Source organism: Grus americana, chromosome 6, assembly GCF_028858705.1.
Source record: "Grus americana isolate bGruAme1 chromosome 6, bGruAme1.mat, whole genome shotgun sequence".
NCBI classification, from domain to species: Eukaryota; Metazoa; Chordata; class Aves; order Gruiformes; family Gruidae; genus Grus; species Grus americana.
The window spans coordinates 3,271,604-3,289,540 of record NC_072857.1 but is presented as its reverse complement, the minus strand read 5'-3'; the positions used below and the strand labels follow the sequence as shown (position 1 = coordinate 3,289,540).

Below are 17,937 nucleotides of genomic sequence, written 5' to 3'. Positions count from 1 at the left end.
GCAAATGGGTTTATTGTTTCAAAGTAAGTTTAAGGTTTTAGTAGCTCTGTCCGTTTTGCTTAGCTTGTGTGAATATTACCATAGTCTCCTGAACTGCAACATGCAAGTAAAAATATTTTTCCCCTGCCTGGCTTACTTTCCAAGGTTATCTAGTCTGAAGTGATCAGGTATGAAATCAGAAATCTCCTTCACAGGCCTTCTTTAACAGTCTCGGTGATCATTTCGATTGACCTAGTTTTCCTCCTTCTACTCATGCTTCATGGTATCTTACTCTGATGTATTTGATATAATTCTGTGGGGAATTCCCAGAAAGATACATCCCCACTCAAGGACATACATTCATTTAGTCTGCTGTAAATGTACGTACCAAGAAATGTTGATAATTCTGACAAAAACAGAGATAAGAAATGGTATATGGAAACCTGCAAAATTATAAATTATGATAAGATGATTTTGTTTGGTTGCAAGTCAAATGCAATCAGTTCAATGAATTGGTAAGAGTATTGTATGGAATCAAAGAATCAGCATTAACTGAAAATTGTATCAGAAGATCTAAGGGAATTCAGATGAATGATCTTTGAAAGGTAGAGTAACTTTAAGAAAATGAAAAAATTAAGGTAGAATAGGACAATATGCCAACATATGGGAATGCCTAAAAACTTACAAAATAGAAATGCTATAAAAGGCAGAAGAGCTCACAGGCAGACACCTGCAGCCACCACCAAGGTAACCCAATGCTCATTCAGCTGACAATTGCCTAGAGAACTGACCATACAGAATGAACAAAACACACATAGTAAAGAACATCTATACTGAATGTGCTGCCACTTAACGTAAAGATGCTCTCAGATGAAAAGTCAAGGAGTTAAACAAAATAGATATCACCCAAACTTCTGAAGATACGAACAGAATTGATTAAAACATTTTAATTTTTTTTCCACACAAAGGAAAATTCTGCCTATAGAAATTATGTGCTTTCCAGCTCTAGAACTGGTTTATTATATGGAGCAAAGTAAAATTGCAGTATAGCTCTGTCATTCATTCTTAACCAAGATAAGTGATTTGAACTGAAATTAAGCTATTAACGTGGAGACTTTTGAATGTTGTCTTAAGACAAGAAGTGGCAAATTAAAAAAAATTATTGCTTTGTATATAGTAATGAATCACATCTAACCTAAAGAAAAATCCATTATAATCTGAGGAAAAAATATTTTAAAATAGTGATAACTCTCTCACATTTTACACACATTAACACAAAAAAGCATACTATGCAGCAATGAGTAATTCACAAAAGCAAAATTTCTGTTACTCAAAGAAGAGGTGAACTAGATTTCATAAAGCCAGGAAGGTCTTTGCTACCATTTATTTCCCTATGTTTTATTTTATATATACTATTTTATTGCATATGAGGGGCAGTATATGCTTTGAGATACAATGATAAGGTGCATATATGCATACAGGTTGAAGTATACTACCGAGTTATGTATTTCAACAAAAAGAAACCTTAGGAACTGAATTGTTTGACATCTTTGTCAACGACACGAGCACTGGGATCGAGTGCACCCTCAGCAAGTTTGCCAACGACACCAAGTTGTGTGGTAGGTCGACACGCTGGAGGGAAGGGATGCCATCCAGAGGGACCTGGACAGGCTGGAGAGGTGGGTCCGTGTGAACTGCATGAAGTTCAACAAGGTCAAGTGCAAGGTCCTGCATGTTGGGGTTGTTCAGCCTGGAGAAGAGAAGGCTCCGGGGACACCTTAGAGCCCCTTCCAGTCCCTAAAGGGGCTACCGGAAAGCTGGAGAGGGGCTGGTGACAAGGGCAGGGAGTGACAGGACAAGGGGGAATGGCCTGAAGCTGCAGGAGGGATTTACTTCTTAATATAGCTACAGATACTCAACAAAACTTGAAATTAAGGGAATAGCAGATCTACAAATCAGTCACAGATTATTCTCTTTAAAGAAGTAATAATTGCAATATGAGAAAACATTACTCTTAGCGTCAGGGTAAGAATAAATCCAAAGATCTCTGAAGTAAAGCCTCAAGTCTACAGACTTGGTGGGTGCAGAACATGACTACGGTCAGAAGTCCTTGGATGTGCCAGTAATCATATAGATACAATGGTTCATAGAAAGAACATATTGAAAAGCATCTTATATAAAGTATTTGTCATTATTGTATACATAGAATTTCTTGGAGCTGCATGAGTTGGGCATCAGGTCCTATTCTATTGCAATAGGTTCGCTCTGCAAGTACCACAGGACAGGGTACCCACATTAAAGCTGATGGAATCTCACACCTATCTTGGCCCAAGCTTGTGCCTAGTTTTATTTGAAGTATTCAGCAATTGCCTTTCCCCACATAATGCAATTAAATCTGAATAACCTAACTATAGTCAGATGCCCATGGAAGGTAAAGATTTTATGCTAGCTGTTTCTCAGAAGAAAAAAAAAAAAAGGACAAAAAGTTCTGAATCACCTGTGTCAGCAGTCAACCATATCAATAAAGTTTGACATAAATGTTTTGGAACTCACAGAAATTAATGCTATAAACAGTCGTTCTAATAACAGCTATAGAGTCCGTATAATTTTAATGTGACATGTATTTGTAAAAATAAAGTTATTCTTTAGTACTTAAAGTACTATTGCACTTATAAAAAATGTAACATATTACTAATGTTTTACACCTATATACTACTTAAATGCAGAAGTTATTATACAATTAGAGAGTAGTACTGTAAGCAGTACAGTAGTACAAGACTTTGACTCTTTCTATTGAACGGCACCAGAAATTTGAATTGTTTTTCGGAAGTGTCTGTATTACATTAAAGCATGTTTAGGCAAAGTTTTTAAGCATTGTGTTTATTACATAATTTGTTTTGAAGGAGTTATACTTTTTCTGATTCTTTAAGCTCTTTATAACTCCCTCATTTGCACTGCTGGAGATCTTTAAACCCACTCTCTTCATAGTTAAAAACAACGTAACAAGATTAGGCTTAGAGCCAACAAAATCAACTGTGTGCCAACCAGTCTTCTGAATTCTAATTAGAACATCATTTGTATTAACCTCTGTTTTTCTAACATAAGGCCAATACTACTATTTCTATGATTATATCAGTGAAGTAATGATCTATTCCAGGAATATATTGCAAGATAGAAACAATAAAATGTAATACTAATACGACAACTTGTAGAAAGTTATTAATAAGCAATTATTCCAGAATGCTATATATTAATCTAAAAATGTTTAATAGAAATGCAGTAAGGAGATAGCCATTCATACTCAAGAAGAATTTGATAAACAAGAGTACATACAGGAGTATATATGTTCTAATCTAGTGAAAATCTTTCTAGCTGGCCAAGGAGTTACTCTGCTTTCACCTTTTCTGACTTGCTTTACCATATATATTGCAACTTACTCCGAAGAGAGAATAGCTTTTTTCAGTCAGCCTTGAAAAATACTTGATTTTCAGCCTCTGACTTAAGAATGACAAGCACTGGGGGTTTTTTATTCAGTTGTTAGTACGAATCAGATTACCTAGTTTGCGTGTGCTTACTATATGTGCACATTACTAAAATAAACGATCACAACTATTCTATATATAAAATAAATATGTATCATCTCTTATCATTTTTGTTTAAATAAGACATTAAATACCTTTCATTAACAAAATAAAATTTTAAAAATTTTATTAAAAACACACACAAAGATTGGAAATGTGGTCTAGAAATGGAATGAAAAGCTTTTTAGATATATGTTGTATATAAATTCACTAAACCCCAAAAATCTATTTAGCGACCAACTAAACACATTCAATGCTTAAAAATGCTTTCCTTTCATCAGATCAAGTACGCAATCTCTATTCCAAGTGCCGGTAATGCTGCTCTCTCCTGTCACTTTGCATGTCATTCCATGAAGTATTCTTTTTCTAATATTTCACAATCAATCTCGGTGTCAGGCGTCTGCTCTGCTCTAACCCGTCTCCCTGCCACAAGAAGATCTCCAGAGGCCCCTTCCAACCTCAACCATTCTGCACAATTCTGTGATTCCCTCGTACTCTACATGTACCTCTCCAAATTCCTCCTCTGTTTTCGCTGTCGTACTTTTGGGGTTAATCTTATAAACTGTATTGAGACTGCTTACCCAATATGTTTGTTATGAATTTGGCTTGAAATAGACCAATTTGGAATTTGGTCAAATTTTAGGATATTTCATATTACCATGTGATCCATAACACTGAGACATTAAGTAAAGAGTTTTTAGTACAAGGTAAATTTTGCAGAAGGATATTATTCGGTGAGTGATCTCTTCAAAATCCAACAAAGCCCCCTAGAAATCTATCCAGAACACTTTTTCATATAAAAGAGTAAATTTTAAAAACAAAAGCATAATGCAAAAACTGCAATATCTTAATGAACTTACAAGAAAATCCTGTCATTTAAATCACAGATACTATTGTCACTCTCTTGTAGTGAAGAGAACTTGAAAAGCATACATTTAAATAAATATTATAAATACACTTACAACAATAGTTTACCTAACTACCACTGGTGAAATTAAAATAACATTCATATTTTAAACAGAAAAACTACCTAAATATGTGTATTATCAATGGGTATATATACTCACTGAAACCTATGGCACTCTTTGTGCAAAATAAACCCAACACAAAACCAACATAAACTGGGGATGTATGGAATGCATGTGTTTATCACAATACATTTACCACAGCAGTATCATATAGTAACATGAAACTCAAAGTGTGCAAACATGGTGCATGGTTTAGCAGTTGTTTTTTTAATGAAGATGCTATTTTTGTATCTATATAAAAACAGACACAAAAAAATAAATAAAGAAATTACAAAAATCCTTTTAGGTGCACTATCTTAGAAAAAATCAGCTAAACTTCTAACAAGACAGGTCAAAACTTTCAAGAGATTATTAATTGTGCCTCAAGTTATGGGTGGACAGATTGAATCATATTTCCACATGGTAGTGATAAATACTGCCTGAAAAAATATTAAGTTCTTCACAGGACATCTCAAGTTGAGCACAACAATTATTTATCATCTACAAGAATATAAGTACATATCTTCTTTGCAGACAGAGCAGATAAAAGTATTTTGTGCCAGGAAGGACACTTCCTACAAAAAATCATGAAAATACCTTTGAGTATTATATAAACTCATTTATCTATCCTGTAATTTATTATATAATAAAAACTCATTTATATAACCATAACAATTGTGCTATGCAATTGTTTATACAAAAGTATAAGAATATAATACCTGAAAAACTAAAATACAAAAATTGGTTTCAAAATCTCCACACCTGATCTGTCAATAAAGCTATTACATGTTTAATGATTTTGATCTAGGATATTAAAAAAAATTCCTCGTTTATTTTCATTATACCAGTCAATGTTTGCTCTCTGAGGTGGTAGCAGCTCTACTGAGAAGTAGCATGAACAGAAGCAATGGCAGCAAAAGAATGGCACATTTTTACTTTTAAAAAAAAAAAAATTAGTTAGCAAAGCAAGGCTATAATACAGTTCCTTTATTCTAATACCATGAAAGCCAGGATTACCAAATATCATTACAGAATCACCTCTTTAAGATTGGTAGTCCTATACTTTAAAAAGTGACTATGTTGTCTTCTGAAATGCGTACCGCAAGACAAGGGGTACTGTAATAAATATGCAGAGACAGGTATTGAAATCATTCTCTCTTAGCACTGGTCCTCATTCACTTCAGTGAGAAATAAGGCACAGAGTAAGGAGCAGCCACCTCCGGTACTACGAGTAAATCAAAGCAACTTCGGTATTTCCAAGGGGCCTCTTAGCAATTTTGCTGGTTCTTGCTAAAGGCCTGTCTCTTATATTATACACAGTGTCTGAGGTCAAGAAGCAACAAATACCTCTGATATATCTAAGTTTCTCAGAAAGTAGTTTGGGAATCAATCTAGTAAAAATTCACAGTTTCTTTATCTTGCTCCTACTTTTTGCACATTTTATTTCCTCGGGAATTTTTCACAGGAATTAGGAGAACAAAAACACTGGAATGACACCATCGGGAAGGAAAGAACATTAGGGAAAAGAAATGTTAGGAAAATGAAGAGTTCAAGTTGCAGGCTTAATAAGACCGAGAGGAGGGGCTGCAAAGAAGAAAGGTAGGATGCCATCGCAGACGAACCAACCCTGTTCTACAGATTGCTGTGGAGAACCTCAGAGATACTGTCAGCCAAGCGGGAAATGCATATGGGAGCTTATTGCTTAAGGCTTAATCAAGCTCAGCTGGAACAAAAACTTTCTCAATTATTCTTAAAGCCTTTCAGAATTTATAATGCTTTGGTTGGTGTTTTACAAGTCACTGGGCTCAATTTCATTTAAGAAGTTAATTTCTAGTTTTGAATAGTCCTAAAGACAACCATATGACTGGAACTTCCACTTGATTCTCCCCAAAAGTATATTGCCTCTGCAGCTCCTTTTAACACCAAGCAGAGCAATCTTACATTTTAATGCATTCAGAACTAGGTAAAGTTCCTTCCACAAGAAAATATGATTGATTGTTACAATGACAGTAATTACATTTCAGTAAAAGTAACCATTATGGTAATTTTCCTCTAGAAAGAGACATTTAACTAACTTAAGTAACTTGTTACTTTTCAACACATTAACTTTGGCAAATTTAACATTACAAACGTACAGAGTTCACAGACACAACAACGTGCATCGCTTAGGGAGCGTGCACACTTTTTTCATTCTATATATCAAGTAGTGTTTCCAAATAGTGTAAGTTAAAAAAATGTGCATACATTACACAGCATTAATTAAACTGATAAGAGCAGCTACAGTACATCTATTGTCAAGTCTTCTGTTTAAAAATTCTGACTTCAAGTAGCAAACTTCAGATCCTTATGAGATATTAATTCCTAAGCATCTACAAAGATAAAATGCCAACTCTGAGAAAACCATAATAAAAGATCCCGGTAAAGCAAAGCAGATCAACAGTAACTCATGACACACCACTAAGAGAGGTAGGCGGGTGACTGCCAGTCACAGAAAAGCATTCATAGCGCAAAAATCCTGTACAGAACCCTATAGCTATAGATCGCGACACAGGAGGGAAAGCAATTTCTGTGATAGACTACCTGTTTCATCACACTAATACCTAGAAGTTACTAAACCTCAATGTTAGCAATTAATTTCATGTAGTGCTTCCAAGCACCACGCAAACACTAGTCAGAAACTAACCGCTAAGAAGTCTGTAGCGCTGCATATATGAAAGAGGTGCATTATTTTTTCCAACCTGCTATTTATAAACATTCAAGGCAACTTAGGTTGTAGTAACTTCTTATTTAAAGTGTAGTTTCTGATAATTAAGAACTACATCATAAAATAATTTAAGCATCCAGGTTTTGTTTCATACTACTTCACATGAGTTAAAATAAAAAAACCCTCCACCTTTACTCTGAAGTTGTTTAAGATAATAATCATTCCGTATGCTTTAAAGGCATTCTAAATTGGAGCTGGTTGAATTTCCATACTACTGAACATTTTTACACTAGAAAAGAGCTGAAATAATTAGTCTGCATTGAAATTTTAAGAAATTTCCTTTAAACGGAAATATTAAAAATTTGAATTTCAATAAATTAGATTTAAAATTTTCACTTCTACTTTCCTACCTTCTCTGAAGAAACAGTCTTTGTATCTCTGGCTCCTTCTACCTCCTATACCCTCTTTGAATTGCATATAATGTTTACAGTGCAGAATTATGTGTTTGCAATTTGAGTTTTCATATGTGATGTTGCGAAGAGAAGCAAATCCTTTGTCTTTCCAATATTTTTTCCTCAGCCCAGTACCCTCTTGGAAAACTAATCTTCTCCTCTAGTTTTTCACACCTTGCAAATGAAATACCATTAGCTAACTCGACATAAGGCGGCTTTCCCCCCCCCCTAGTCAAAGGAGTACTATTAGAGAGGAGGCTATGCTTCCACGCTCACAGTATCTTGGCTGGCAGGTCCAGACTAACAGGTTTCATCCCCCATATCATCAGTGGTGGTACACACTCCTCCCTTCTGAAAACTGCTGACCTTTCAGGTATGTTAATTCAACTATTTCAATGTGAAATAGTCTATTATGTATTTTAAGAAGATTTTTTTTTAATTGATTTAGATTAAGGAGCTTCAGTTTAAACTGTGATTTAAGTATTTACCTGGAACAGTCAATGGTTTTATGTTCCTCTTATTTAAAGATCCCAGTTATACTTTTAAGTTAAAATAACATACATGCTATAAGGTGGAGGAGAGACTAGAGGAAATTACAGAGAAGAGGTCTAAGAATAAAAAATTATATTACTCTGAATTATCTCAAAGTCTGCTGAACTGCTTTTTCAGTAGCAGCCTTCCAGATAATTTTAGATAAACTCTTAATTTTTTTCTTTTTTTTTATTTTTTTAAGAAATTAGACCTGTAAATTGGTTAATGATTTTTTTCTCTTATAATTGAAAGCAACTATTAGGTTGCAAACTCTTAGTGAAAGAAAAGCCAAAACTCTTGAAAAATCAGAAGGAACTGGAAATTCATATAGTTTGAGAAATCTTTCTTTCAAATATTTTCAAAATTAAAATCTTACCACTACCATTTATCTTCTACTAATTTATAAATTAGAAAATTTCAAAAATAGTTTGGTTGTTCAAAGATAAAGTGAGGTTAGAAATAAATCAGTGACTGACACAAACAGCAATAACCTAAGGCACATGTTAAGAGCTTACTAACACCCATTCCACCATGGAATTCTGTGAGACTATTTTTATAATGCAATGTCCTAGTTACTTCTGAGAAGAGAGGGAAACTTCCAGTTTAAACAGAATTGGCAGTCGACCTCTATAATTAGTCCTTTATCTTTTCCATATCTTCTAAATGTCACATGGCAAGCTACATTCCTGAATTTTGCTTTGCAGAGTGTAGGAGCTAATTCTTCGATATTAGCTGAAGCAATTAACGATTGTGTAGTGTCTTTGCAGTTCCAGAGTTGATGTGCTTTACTGGATGCAACTCAGAATGATTTCTTGATCTTTGACCAAGTTTAGGTTAACAGTTTAGGTTAACTCTAAAAAACCCAAACGAACAGTTTAGGTTAACTCTAAAAAACCAAACAAAACCACTGATCGGCAGTGTAGTGCAGCTCTTCCCTGCTAATACCCAAACGCTGCCTATGGCAGGACCTCCAAAGAGAGACTGCAGCTTCTCTGGGAAGAGAAGACCTTCCAGCGGAGCTCCGCTGAGTAAAGGGACACCTTTTTACAGCTAAGCAGTCTGCCTCTTTCTATCCTTTGCTTCAAGCATCCGAGGTCAGAGAGAAACAGCAGCTGTGGTGCAGGCTCGCAATGTATCAGATAAAAGTGCCAAGCAGGCAAATACAAATTGGGGCTTATATGAATAACTCTTGCACATAATGCATTAAATTTGGCAGGCTTGTAGTGGAAAGATGGGAAAAAAAATAACATAACTAGTATGTGCATTGTACTAAAAGATTACTTAAATTAAGAAGAATTTCTCTCAAAAAAGGCATTTAATTTTTATTGAACTAGCTGTAATTGTCTCAGAAATTCCAAGAAATACAGAAGTATGCATAAGTACTATGTAAGGCTGGTAAGACTAACGAAAGGAGTTGGTGCAACTAACCATGATCCGTAATTTTATTCTGATGTCCAACAATGTAATAAATGAGACGTGAATACGTCTTCTAGTATGTAATTTGGGATGAGTGAAACTCTGTAATTCTTTGTAATCCAAATATAAAACTTATGAAATACATAAATTATCTTAGCACAGTTTTGGAGAAAAGGAATGAGTTACTTAAACTGTCAGATTGTAATATTGACAAGCACAATTCATCTAAGTCCCATATTTTTCTCGAATTGTTTTGTTGCATAAATACTAAATACAACTACCTAATATAGAAAATATCTGTTGTGAGACGTTGTTAATGGGTAGAAAAATATTTTAGTGGGTGTGGAAATGTGCTTTGGTTATACACAGTTTGGATCACAAAAGATACAACTTGAAGTTCTTTAGAGAAAAATGGTTAAAGGCAGACAGGTCATATAGACAGATGTAGTCCAAGTCACACCCTGAGGTCTATCCAAGGTGTGGCTGACATAACTTGGGAGTCAGGGTGTAAAAAGATGACCATTAAGCCTCCTCTAGAACGTATGGCTGTTTAGTAAGGAGCCACAATTTAAACTGCGATCCCACAAGCCCTTTAAACCAGCCCTTGCATCAAAAAAGTGGCTCCTGGTTTTCTTCACACACTTGTGGTCTTAACACCAGGAGGATGAAGACCTCCAAGCCAACATAAATATTTGTGAGGCTAGGAAAGAAGTGAGTTCAGAAACGAGCTTAAAGCTAACGTTTTGGTTTGGTTTGGTTTGGTTTGTTTGCTGGGCTAGTTTTAACCCAAATCAGTTCCCCAATCAATTAAGTGTACAGCTGCAAGAACATTTGTGCAGGGCAGGGCAGCATCTCTTGGCTTATGCTGGCTTAAAGTGTTCGCGGAAGTACAGCGCAAGTGTAACTAAAGATCTGCTATAGTCTAACACTGCTAATAATCCACAAATGCCATTCCAGAACACAGGAATAGTTAAAGCATATAAATGGCCTTGCCATGTGCCTTGCATAGGGGCCTACCAGAGGAGAGCTAAGAAATTCCTGTAACAGTTTGAAAAATACGTTTGAGGTAACTGTATGTTCCAACAGCAAGGACAAAAATCTGATTCCCAAGTCACTTGCATCGCCGTGTGATTGATGATAACATGATAAATGTACTTACCAGATTTCTCACAACGCAGCTTCTGTGAGAAGGCTGATGACACAGTGCGTTCGTCCCATCTAACCCTAGCCTGTCCTGCTATCATTTGTTCCTCTTCAAATCCATCTGTAGTCTGCAACTTTCCTTCTCTATAATAAGGCCACTCTTAAGCCTTTCAAGATCTGCTTAAAATTTTCAGTAATACTCCAAAGGTAACAGAGAATCAAACTGAAGTAACAGCAGAAGTACCAGAAGAATCAAGATGGAAATGACACTCCAATTTTCCCATTACTACTTCAGCGTAATATAAAGATTAGTGACAGACAATCTGAATGTTTTTATTGCATGATTTCACAAAAAGCTGGGCTGGATATGTGCATATCCATAAGCACTGTCTTTACTTGGAACCACAAGCTTACTGCATCAGAATATTCTACAGTGTCTAGTCTGTTTGAACAGTTTATCTTCATTGCTATATTGACATAGCAATTCTACCAAAAGTATTAGCTATTCCAAGTATTAGGAGCTATCTATTAGAACACGCATAAAAAAAATGATTTCATATTGACTGATTTGCCACCTGTTTTACGTAATATTTTCATTTTATCTACCTATTTTTAAGAAACTTTTGATAAAAAGCTTGCAATTATAATCTAGTTAAAAAAAAAGATCTTCACCAAAAAAGCACGCCTTTATCTGGTACAAAACTTAAGTAGAATTTCAGCAAAGCAATAATGTAGAATAATCACCTTCTAACATACATACACAGACATAGATGATAGATTATGCATATTCCACCAAGTTCTCCTCAGGAGGGAATTAGCTAATAGGACTTAAAGATAACTGCATGCTATCATTTAAAAATAATACTTTAAAAAAAAGGTTCTTTCAATATTTTGAAGCTTGTTTGCTAAATATTTGACAGTAAGTCTTCACTAGAGTCAACACTCTAGAAAGCAAATTTTGTGCATAAGAGCAGTTTTTCTTCAACTATCATATACAACTGATATTAGGCTGCTAGAAGATGTAGTGTAATGCTGATGATCCTAAGAAGATCCACAAGTAAAGCAGTTATTTATACAATTCCTAAATATACCTGGATAATTTCCACTATGAAATTATGAAAAAGCACAATGATCAATTGACAGCGTACTATATACATTACACTGAGTTGAAAAATGTTCCGCAGTTGCACAAAGTTACTGCAGTTCAGTTGTATTAACTTCATTAAACTTGCTTTGGAAACTATGATTAAGTGCACGCTTCCGTATTATGTAGTTGGAAAATGAGAGGGAGAGAGTCTGTTCTTACACTCTAATTTGGTTTCTCCCATCACTGCTACAAGAGACAGCATGGCTCTATAAAATTCTTCCATGCGAGCTAATGCAGATGAAACATCCAACCACATCTTAGTCCTCTCCAGCAGCACAGCTGTTTACATGACTCAGTGAATTGCCTGATATTTTAATGACAATAAAACTTGTAAACCAATACAGATTGGGACTATTGGTTGTAACAGATCATTAAAAAAGAAACATGAAGCAAACAAGAAAAAAACCTGCCTCTTTCCTTTCACTTGCCTTAGCCACTGCCTGAAAACTTTCCCAGCAATGTTTGCTAAACTTGGCAAGAAGTGTTGCCTGAGCTTTCTCAAATGTAAAGCACTCAGCATGACCTGAACATTCAAACTGTGAATATGCTCAATAAAAAAAAGTAAAACTAGGCAGTGCCATGCACAATTCCAGGAGAAAAAAACCTCATCTTTCAACCCAACTTGCAGCCAAGCAACCGTTCCAGTGGAATAAGCCCTCAAAACCACGAGAATCTCTCTCCTGAGAGCTGTTTAAGCTTCCTTAATGCTCTTAATCCACCTTGATATTGAAATGCTAGACACACTGGCACCCACCATCCGACTCCCAAATAGCTAGTCAAGTGTCTGAGAGTTTCTGTGCTCTCAATGTAGATCCTGACAGGCTTTAGGACATGGGCTAACTTCAGTTTTCCACAACTGTGCTTGCGGCCTTCAAGAAACACCTCACTGGAAGTGAAAACCTCTCATTTTTGAGAAAAAACAGACTATGATAATTGTGGAACAACTAAATAAACCTCTCTGGAAAAGAAAGACATTATTTAGGAAACAGCACAGAAAGAGGGACCTCTAAACTACACTGCCAGCTCTACTGGCTATGCCATTTAGTTCATCAGTAATCATGGTATAAAGAGGAATGATGGTCTTCTGGCTGAGGCAATCCCTGTCTCTCTATGAATTCGAGGCCAAAAAGGTCTCACTTTCATTTCACACCTTTAGAAACTTATCATGCCGACAAATGTACATGCCACCAATACAGTCATTATCAGACATGACCAATAGCTTCAAAATGGTGGTGTTCAAATGGAATCATTCGAATGGAATTGTTCAAATGTTTGGGGGCAAGTATGTACATGAGTGGAGCTCACTAGCCAGCATTTTTTAAAAAATCTAGTATCCGTGTGTGTGCACTTCAGCTTCCCTACCTCTCCATATAAAACAAAAATACTTTCCTCTCAGTAGTTTTATGAAAGTTAATTCCTTAATGTTCCTAAAAGAGGGTGTGCGCACTATGTATCACTAAAAAACAACCTTAGAAGTATGCTCTTATTGCCTAAAGAATTTGAAGGCAAAAAATGAGCCTTCATATTAGAAAGGCTGACTGCTATGTAGAAAACTTTCTAGTTAAATGGAAAAAAGGTTAGCATTTATTCATTTTAAAATAGCCTGAACTGAAAGAACTTCTCACTATAAGGAGTAAATGGAATTTTGTCATCTCAGACATTAAAATGTTATTTGTTCAATGTCTGAATCGTAATTGTTATAAAATAATTTGTAGATGAATCTACCCCACAACTATTCAGCAGTAGAAGCTGGAGAAGGATTTAGCTACCCGGTGAGGTGGACAACAACTAAGCATATGTAACCGTAGTAGGCTGGGATCTTATGTTGGTTGTAGAAGCAAGATTATAGGTTTTAACGTACAGAACTTTAAATGGCTTTGGATTGGCTCACCCCATCCATCTTGCCAAATGCACAATCATCAGAAAGAAATGTTACAGTTGGATTCTCTTCTTTATAAAAAAGTGGACAGCTAGTAGGTGTTCCTTGAGAGATTTCTAAGACTATAAACTTGCTCCGTCCTTCTTTAGATCCGAAATAGGTTAAATTTGGGAATCTTCCATACTCTTTACAAGGAAACCTGTAATGTGCTAGATTTTTGGGAATTACAGCACTTGGGAAATGGTATGTTTTTCCTAACAGTGAACAGGAACTAATGGGTGTCTGCAGGCTGAGCTCCTGTTGGCAGGATTATTTTAATGCTACTTAAATTCTGTGCAGAAATTATGAAATCCCTAAATCACTGATTATGGGCTGAAACCAAAACACATTAACTTAGACCAGTTCATATCTATTAGGCAACACTGTCCCAGAGTCGCACTTCTGACTTCCTCAGGGTTTCTGCTACATTTCTACACAGCTACCTTTAATTAAAAGCAGTGTTGTTTACTTGGTAGATCAGAGAAGTGAGACACTATCATAGGCCCGAGGAAGATGCAATTTCAGATGAAGCACTGAGAGACAACAGTAACTCTCACCTTTAATGTTGCCAGGTCTCATTTCTCAGGCACTGATGTAATAGATTTTTCTGCTACCCATCATTTAGAAATATTTCACTGTGCTACAAAAAATACAACCCACAACAAATACAACAGAAGGTCCAGAACCTCCCCTTCTCTTGTTAATTTTACTCTGTACCAGCATTTATTAGATGTACTTGTTCTTCTTTCACAACAGGAATTCTAACAGTCACTATTCGCTACTTGGACTCAAGTATTCACATAACAGCAGGAGCATCAGCAGCAAATTTCTTTCAAGAAAACGAGTCTCATATTCCAACCATTTTCCTTCGCAGGAAGGCTTTATTAGCCTATAACTGCTGCCTCTAGAAGCAGGACAACTTCTTCTGCCACATAATATATTTATAAGGGTTAATTCTATATTCTTCAGCTATTAGCCACAATAAACCACAAAATTATTAGTAGCTTGTTCATTACCATGGATCTTCACATTTCTTTTCTAAAATTCCAAATGACCAAGTTTCAAAAGCCATATCCACAGAATTTTTGATAGATAACTTGACTCCCAGTTGCCACAAAAAGTTCACCTCCCATTATTGTTCTTTAACAATGCTGTTGGGAACTTTATTATTAAGTTATCCGTTCAACCAAAAACTGGCACTCATTTGTCTTCCCCAGCACTCATCTTGCCTATGACATCAAACTGAATCAAAGAATATTCCCAGGAACGTTATACTTACTGAGGTTTTATATTACTAAAGTGGGCCAACAGCACCTCTCTGACGGACAGACTCAGAAACAACGGTGAACACGTAGTATCATCCAAGGCCTCTCACTCCTCCTCTTCCTCCAAGCAGCTAACTTCCATTCAGACCAACAAACCTTTGATTCACTTCTCCAAGTGTTTCTTCAGCTAACTACCACCGCTCATCTCTGCTAGCAAACTCTAAAATTCACAAATACATATCTTGAGTTTCCTCTACTTCCTGAAAATCTGGCCTGTGACAATTCAGCTCCTTGTAACCTGGCTGGCTCACCTGATCATTCCTAACTGCAATTATCACAATGTGATTAACTAACCTATTCAGACCTCCTAATTTGTTGTTCCAAGAGAGACTTCCAGAAGTCATATTTTTTATGGTTTGCAGCTCAATCTTTGGAAATTTTATTCTTTTTAATGTAAGTTGGTCAACTATTAAGATCCTATAAGCTTTACTGCTACAAAAGAACTCAATATTTTAAGGTTCAGGGCTGAAATGAAAAGTCAAAGAACAAGCTCTGCAGTCAATTCTTTAAAAAACTACTATGCATGTATGCAGTTTGTTGCTAAACCTTGAACCCAAACTGCATGTCACAGCACTGATAACTAGCCCACTCTCCTGAAGTTCTCCACCCCCACCCCTGGGGGCACTTTTCTATGTGTTTTGTTTTGATTCAATGAGCAAAACTGATCTAATTTTCTCTAGAACCTAGGGTGTATGCCTGACACTAGCACTATGCTTTTCATCAAGCTCCCATAAATTGTTTCTGCTACTAAGAAATAGATGGAGACTTCAGGTGCGCTTTTGATAAAATGTCTTTGGCTTATGAAAAACATACACGCGTTACCTGTGACAGTGTATTTGACTTTCTTGTGCTCCTCTAATACTGTTTAACAAAAACAATATATATTTACATGATTTGTGATTAAAATCTGATGTTAAACCACACATCACAGCTTGGAAAATTAGCCAACTCTCCTGATCCTACTCTTCAGTCATTACAGAAAGCTTCTAGTATATTTTGAATGGTATCATAACTAATTACATGTATTTGAGTATTTTCCTTGTTTCAGAAGAACCAAAAGTTATTTTAACAAAATAATTCTAAAGAGCATACAATTTAATACTCTAAACATCTGACAATCTCTCCCCACTTGGCCACTTTGCCCTTCTATTTCTCATGACAATTTAATTACAAATTGTCAGTCTAGAATATGTAATTCTTTACTAATGAATATATATACATATAAAGACTTTCTAAGTAAGTGTGAAAGATATATTCTTTAAAATCTAGTATCATTGTAAGGACACTGTAGCAAAAGAAAACACTTGTCACACATTTTAAGAATTCATCCAAAAATAATGGTGAAAACATTACAATGTTGTAGCACTTTTGCTTTCTGTGATGAACACGGAGTTTGTTTATGAAGGGTTATATAAATTATCATACTATATTCTGAGAAGGAAAATCTCTACACAGACCTGAAGAACCTTGTTTTCATAATACAGATTAGGGTTTTAAGAATTCATCTTGGACTCTTCATGGCACTTCAAGAAAAGGATTGTATAGCATAAATGAGGACTATAGTACAATATCTTAATTTTACTATGAAGTATGCATGAAATCATACACAATAAATGCACAGTAATAAAAAATTGTGATACAACAAACTGCCTGTAAGAGACCACGCAGTGTCTGAAAGCAACAGGAAGCTCTAGTTGGGTGATCTTTTCTGACAAGACAGTGCAAATCCTAGAAAGAAACATCACTCTGTCCTCTAAGAAAATAGGTTAGTTATTTTTGAATCTCTGCACATGTATTTTAAGGAAACAAAAGTCTGGAAAGCTGATCAAAAAAGAAAAATAATCACTGTTATAAATCTGGCCTTTAATGAAAATGACTTGATGGAGATTGTACCTAAGTGTTGGGTACCCATGAAAAGTTGAAGCAGGGAAACATTCATCTTCATGTGGGTCTACAGGCTCCATCTGATTACATTAAAAAGGAATTTGTCACACATACAAACTCGCTATAGAAATAGCTTTACATAACATGATACAGGCCAAATCCTATTCATTTGTAGTTATTAGTGCTGCTCAAATGAATAAAATGAGCATACTTTAGCCAAACACCAAAGTACCTGAATCCAAAATAGGACTATGATTTTACTTTGTGGATATCAGCTGGCTTCAACAACCGCATGTAAAATTTATAAGTTTGATTACAAGCCCAATCCAAAAGCATACCAGAGGCATGCTTTTGATTTCATTTCAGTTCATCAACATTTAAAAGGTTGATTAAATCTACATTTTCTCAGGCTTTAGAGATGTATTATCCATGTAACTGTAAAGCACCTCACTAGTTTTGGAACAGAATAAAAAAAGCAAAATAATACATAACTTGTAGTAATTTTGTTATCTGTCCACTGCACTAAAACCGAAAATTTGTATTAAAATTCTTCTATATATTAAGAGTTTCAGATAAGTTATGCATACTCATATGAAATTAAAAATAACTTCAAGGCAGGTATTTACCTTTTTTTTTTTTTTTTTTTTTTTTTTAACTAGGCTGTCCTCCAGTATCTGCCCTTTTTCCAACAGCATGGAAAGTTAAGCTGGCTGGTAAAGAGGAGATCCCTGAGAAAGATTAATTTGCTGTTTTGGTCATTTTTGTTTTGTTTATGTAAGGACAGTGTCTGAACATGGTCCTCTCTTCCTTCAGCATTTCAAACGGAGAATTACTTAGACCATGAGGGAAG

At 35.5% G+C, this 17,937-nt stretch overlaps 1 long non-coding RNA gene across 1 annotated transcript in view; it reads right to left on the bottom strand.

Annotated features, from left to right (window-relative positions):
- LOC129207964 (uncharacterized) overlaps nt 1–17,937 on the bottom strand; it is a 90,345-nt gene that overhangs the window by 68,797 nt on the left and 3,611 nt on the right. The gene's annotated exons all lie outside the window — the stretch shown is intronic.